This window comes from Pan troglodytes, chromosome 20 (assembly GCF_028858775.2).
Source record: "Pan troglodytes isolate AG18354 chromosome 20, NHGRI_mPanTro3-v2.0_pri, whole genome shotgun sequence".
Lineage (NCBI taxonomy): Eukaryota > Metazoa > Chordata > Mammalia > Primates > Hominidae > Pan > Pan troglodytes.
In genome coordinates this window covers 18,687,311-18,693,760 of record NC_072418.2, presented here as the reverse complement: position 1 = coordinate 18,693,760, position 6,450 = coordinate 18,687,311, and the positions used below count along the sequence as shown (strand labels likewise).

General features: G+C 58.8%; 1 pseudogene; it reads right to left on the bottom strand.

Moving 5' to 3' along the window:
* Positions 1 to 843: 843 nt before the first annotated feature.
* On the bottom strand, positions 844 to 5,188 carry LOC104003283 (uncharacterized; annotated as a pseudogene).
* Positions 5,189 to 6,450: the final 1,262 nt, after the last annotated feature.

Below are 6,450 nucleotides of genomic sequence, written 5' to 3'. Positions count from 1 at the left end.
CCCGGTGTGGAAGGAGTTAGGGCAGCACCCGGCTAGCTGCTCCACAGCCCTAGATGGCTCTTGGGCCTTGGGAAGTCATCTCTAATGAGAACGCCGTTCACTCTAAGACTTCCCCAGAGAGGGGTGAGTGTGGCACCCCTGCAGCCCTAGCCATCAGTAGCGTGCCTTGCGGCCTCTGACTCAACCTGCAGGACAGAGCCCCACCCTCAGGGCACACTTCCTAGGACCAGAGGGGCCTGGCCTCAACCTGAGCCCTGGGAGGGGAGGGGAACTAGAGGTGTCACGTGCCTCCACAGTGGCCAGGATGACCACGCAGGGGACCCATGGCACTGTGGATTCAGTTGCTGTACTACTTGATGGCAGAAAATTTGAGAGTGATCTATGAGAACATGAAGTGCTGAGCCTGTGTAGTGAGCAGGACATCAAGGGCTGACTCGCAGGGCCTCATGGCCTCAGCAACCCTGGCCTTATATCTGCAGTGCAAGTGGTCTGCAACCCTGGACTGGCCCAGCGTGCCATGGCTGCCCCTGTGCCTTGACCCACTGTGCCATGGCCATTGTACCACCCAGAGGTTTCAAGGCCCTGCCCGGTGCACTGCCTGCCTCCTTGAAGCCATCTCTCAGTGCTTTCCAGCTGCTACTGCAGCCGCAGCTGGTGCCACCACAGAGTGCCTTCCAGCAGCCGGCGCAGGATTTCCAGGCGGTAGGGATGCCCTGAAGCCGTGGCCTCAGCAGCTCCTTGGTGGCAACTAGGCCAGCTAGGGCAGTGATGATGACTGGGACGACAAGTGGGATGGCAGCTCCATGACGGTGAACGATCCAGGTGCACTGGGCAGAGGTGCATACCTGGAGCTTGACGGCTCCCTGGGTCCCCACGTGGGCAGGAGCTCGGTCACTGTGAGCCGCAACCTCAACCGCTACTCTGCCTTCATCAAGTCGGGAAGGGAGACCTTCGTGCTTGGCGAGGCGTTGGGCTCTGTGAAAGACAGGGACAAGCTATGTGCATGGTGCTGTTGGTGCTTGGCCCCGTGGCCCCAAGTGGCAGGAAAACCCCTACCCCATGGCCCCAAGTGGCAGGAGAACCCAGTGCACCGCTGGCGACACCACTCAGTAGAACAAGTTCAAGGACATAAAGACCTACTTCTCCTGCAAGCTGGTGCACGGCGCGACAAGCCCTTGAACTGGATGGATGCGTGTCTAGTGAAGTTCCCAGTCATCTCCATGCTCCACCTGCCCGAGAATAGGGCCACGGGCTGCCTCCAGAGGGACTCCATCTCCATGCACAGGAAGAGCCTGATTTGCGGGATGAGCCACACGGCTGGCCGCCTGGTGTTGGTGCAATGCCACGTCCTCCAGCACTTCCTGACGTGGCCCAGCAACACTGCGAGGAGGCCTGGAAACAGGGCAAGAGGAAGGGTGAGAAGGGTGGCATGGTGGGGGTCAGCTCCTTCCTGACCCTGAGCACTACCCCCACCACTGCCCTCAACCTGCAGGAGGTGGAGAGCAAGATGGACAGCTGCAGATGCTTGCCCAGGAAGGTGGACAACAGCGCTGCTGCTCAGCCACAGGGCATGGAGCTCACTGCCAGCAGGTGAGGGGCTTCAAGAATGAGCATCAGCAGGTGGCCAGCCCTTCTGTGGCCTCAGCCAGGCCTTGGAGTGGGCCCAGCAGGCCTCTGGGTGGTCCTGAACCAAACCATCCCCTTCCCCGAGGTGCCTGTGATGCCATTGGCAAGCTCTTCCCGGATTGGCCCAGGCAGGACCTGGACCCCGTCTCGGACCTGTTAGTGCCGGTCCCAGGAGCACTGGGCCAACTTCCCAGACCACCTCCACGTTCACAGAGGAGCTCTTACCAGAGTCACGGGGAGCAGGAGACTCGTGGGAGGAGGGAAGATGGAGGTGCGGCGGCTGATGGCGTTCAGGAGCGCGGGACACGAGTTCTTTGGGCGCTCTGGCTGAAATTCACCATCTCTATCCAATTCCAGTAGAGACTTGAGATCACAGATGCAGCACTGTTTACCACAACAGATATTTTTTCCAAAAAGTGACCCAGAATTCGGAACCAGCTCTTCACAAAGGTGGAGTGTTGAATTGCGGATTTTTTTTTTCTGGTTCAAGGATAATTTCTACGGCAGAATAAAAACTGCTATCAAAGAGCCATGGCCAACTATTCATGGTGGTACAAGGATGGTTTTGTGCTCAACTGAGGCCGGTTGAATAGAGAATTACATAGGAAATAAAGAGCGAACATGGCGATGGAGTAGAAACAGCACCACGTGTTGTAATTTTGTAGGCATCAGCACTATGGAAGTTCCTTCCTTCCTTCTCTCCTTCCTGCTGTCTGAGCCTCCTCACAGCATTGGGCATCCCCTGGGCCTGGGTTTGTGCTGGGAGAGACACAAAGGACACCATTGGTTGCAGGCCAGGGACTGGCATGGTCAGGGGAGCCTGGTGAAGTCAGAGTGGCCCCTGAGGATCAGTCCTGGGATGACCAGGTCCAACTGACCAGGCAACCAGGGCCCCATCACCTGGGCCTTCCATGACCTGGCCCTCACTAAATGGGCCCCAATGACCAGGTCTCCACCGACCTGGTCCCCCATTGACCAATCCCCAATATCCAGGACAGACTGACCAACCCTGCCGACCAAGTTTTCACTGACCAGGCCCCCGAGGACCAGGCTTTATTGATTGGGCTCCCTCTGACTAGGAGCCTGCTGACCAGGATGTCACTGCCCAGGCCCCACTGACAGCCACCCCCCCTCCCCCCTCCCCCACCTCTGCCAGGCCCTGATGGATTAGGTCCAATGATCAGGCAGCCACTGGCCAGGGCTGCACTGACCCCTACTGATCAGTCACCCGCTGACCAGGCCCCTGAAGACCAGGTTCACACTCACCAGGCACAAGGCCCCACTGACGAGGCCCCCACTCACCAAGCCCTCACTGACTCACTGACTAGGTCCCCCTGATGAGGCCCTCACTGCCTGGACCCCACTAACTAGGCCTCATCAATGAGACTTTCACTGACCAGACCCTACTTACCCAGGACCCCAGTGACCAGGCCTCACTATCCAGGACCCACCGATGGCCTAGGCCTCCACTGACCAGGCCCCCACTGACTGGAGCCAACTGACCAGGTCCTTAACTGACGAGGTTCTGACTGGCCAGGTCCTTAACTGACGAGGTTCTGACTGGCCAGGTCCTTAACTGACGAGGTTCTGACTGGCCAGGTCCTTAACTGACGAGGTTCTGACTGGCCAGGTCCTTAACTGATGAGGTTCTGACTGGCCAGGTCCTTAACTGACGAGGTTCTGACTGGCCAGGTCCTTAATGACCAGACCTTTACTGACTAGGCCCCACTACCCAAGACTCTCACTGACTTGGCCCAACTGACAAGGCCCCCACAGACCAGGTCCCCACTAACCATGTCCCTGCTGACCAGGCCCCCATTGACTGGGCCCAACTGACAAGGCCCCCACTGACCAGGTCCCCACTAACCATGTCCCTACTGACCAGGCCCCCATTGACTGGGCCCAACTGACAAGGCCCCCACAGACCAGGTCCCCACTAACCATGTCCCTGCTGACCAGGCCCCCATTGACTGGGCCCAACTGACAAGGCCCTCACTGACCAGGTCCCCACTAACCATGTCCCTACTGACCAGGCCCCCAGTGACTGGGCCCAGCTGACAAGGTTCCAACTGACCAGGTCCTTAACTGACAAGGTTCTGACTGACCAGGTTCTCAATGACCAGACCTTTACTGACCAGGCCCCACTACCCAGGAATCCAGTGACCAGACCCCCAACTGACCAGTTCCCCACTGACCAGGCCCCATCTCTCCAGGCCCCCAATGGCCAGGTTTCCCCCACTGACCAGGCTCCCACTGACAAGCACATCTTGACCAGGTCCCCACTGACTAGCCCCCAACTGACGAGGCCCCAACTTACTAGGACACCACTGACCAGACCTCCACTGACGAGGCTGAACTGACAAGGCCCCCACTCAGCAGTCCTCCACTGACCAGGCCCCAGCTGACAAGGTTCCAACTGACCAGGTCCTTACTGAACAGACCTTTAATGACCGGACCCCGCTAACCAGGATCCCAGTGACCAGGACCCCACTGACCAGACTTCCAGTGGCCAGGCCTCACTATCCAGGACCCACTGAGGAGGTCTCCACTTACCAGGTCCCCACTGACTGGGCCCAACTGACGAGGCCCCCAGTGATGAGGAGCCTACTGACTGGGTCCTAACTGACAAGGTTCTGACTGGCCAGGTCCTTAACTGACAAGGTTCTGACTGGCCAGGTCCTTAACTGACAAGGTTCTGACTGGCCAGGTCCTAACTGACAAGGTTCTGACTGACCAGGTCCTCAGTGACCAGACCTTTACTGACTAGGCCCCACTACCTAAGACCCCAGTGACCCAGACCTTTACTGAATAGGCCTCACTAACCAGGACCCCAGTGACCCAGGCCTTTACTGAATAGGCCCCACTCTCCAGGGCCTCAAAGACCAGGTCCCTACTAACCATGTCTCTCTGAATAGACCCTTACTGACTAGACCCCACACACCAGGACCTCAGTGACCAAGCTCCCATTGACCAGGTCCCACTGGCCAGGCCCCAGTTGATGAGGCCCCGCTAACCACATCCAACACTGACCAGGTCCCACTGAGCAGGCCCCAGCTCTCCAGGCCCCCAGTGGCCAGGTTTCACTACCTAGGCCCCACTGACCAGGCTCCTTCTAACAAGGGTCCCCTGACCAGGTCCCATTGACAAGTCCCCACTGACTAGGTCCCCACTGATGAGGCTCCAACTTACCAGGACCCCACTGACCAAACCTCCACTGACCAGGCCCCACTAGCCAGGCCCCACTGATGAGAATCCCACTGACTGGGCCCAACTGACAAGACCCCCTCAGACCAGGTCCCACTGACCGGGCCCAAAGTGACAAGGTTCCAACTGACCAGGTCCTTAATGACCAGGCCTTTAGGGACCAGGCCCCCTTACCCAAGTCCCCACTGACCAGTCCTCCAGTGACTAGGCCTCACTATCCAAGACCCACTGATGAGGCTTCCATTGCCAGGTCCCCACTGACTAGAGCTCACTGACACGGCCCCAACAGATGAGGTTCTGGCTGACCCAGCCCTTAATGACCAGACCTTTACTGACTAGGCCCCACTACCCAGGACTCCAGTGCCCAGGTCCCTACTGACCAAGTCCCACTGACTAGGCCCTCGCTGACCAGGTCCCCACTGACTGGGCCCCAACTAAGAAAATTCCAACTGACCATGTCCTTACTGAATAGACCTTTACTGACTAGGCCCCACTAACCAGGAGCCCAACGACCAGGCCCCCACTGCCAGGCTTCCACTGACCACGTTTCTATTGAACAGGCCCCAGTGGCCAGGTTTCCATTGACTAGGTCCCCATAGACCAGACCCCCAATAATCAGATCACACTGACCCAGCTTCCGCTGACCAGGCGCCCACTGACCAGGTCCCCACCGATGAGGTGCCAAGTGACTAAGTCCTTAACTCAAGGACCCATGATCAGTCCCCTCTGACCAGGCCACAGCTGACCAGGCCTCCCACAGACCAGATCCTCACCGAGCAGGCCCCTGCTGACAACACCCCCATTTACTAGGTGTTTTCTGACTATGTCCCCAAGGACCGTGTCCCCATTCACAAGGCCTCCGCTGACCGGGCCCCCACTGACTAGGACACATTGTTTAGGTCCCATTGATCAGGCCCTGCTGAGCAGGCCACAATGTCCAGGTCCCACTGATCAGGCCCCTGCTGAGCAGGTCACAGTGTCCAGGTCCCACTGATCAGGTCCCCGCTGAGCAGGCCACAATGTCCAGGTCCCACAGATCAGGCCCCCACTGACCAGACCACAATGTTCAGGTCCCACTGACCAGGCCCCCGCTGACCAGGCCACAATGTCCAGGTCCTACTGATCAGGCACCGCTGAGCAGGCCACAATGTCCAGGTCCCACTGATCAGGCCCCGCTGAGCAGGCCACAATGTCCAGGTCCCACTGATCAGGTCCCGCTGAGCAGGCCACAATGTCCAGGTCCCACTGACAAGGCCCCTGTTGATCAAGCCATAAGGTTGAGGTACCCACTGACCAGGCCTCAGCTGACCAGGCCACAATGTCCAGGTTCCCACTGATCAGACCCCCGCTGACCAGGCCACAATGTCCAGGTCCCACTGATCAGGCCCCCACTGACCAGGCCACAATGTCCAGGTCCCACTGACAAGGCCCCTGTTGACCAAGCCACAAGGTCCAGGTCCCCACTGAACAGACCAGGCCTCGGCTGACCAGGCCACAATGTCCAGGTTCCCACTGACCAGGCCCCTCAGCCATGGTGCTCAAAGTCCGTTCCTATGGCCCCCACTCAGCCCACAGACTCTCCCCTCCCCACATCTGCACTCACAGGCCAGGCCCCTGAGG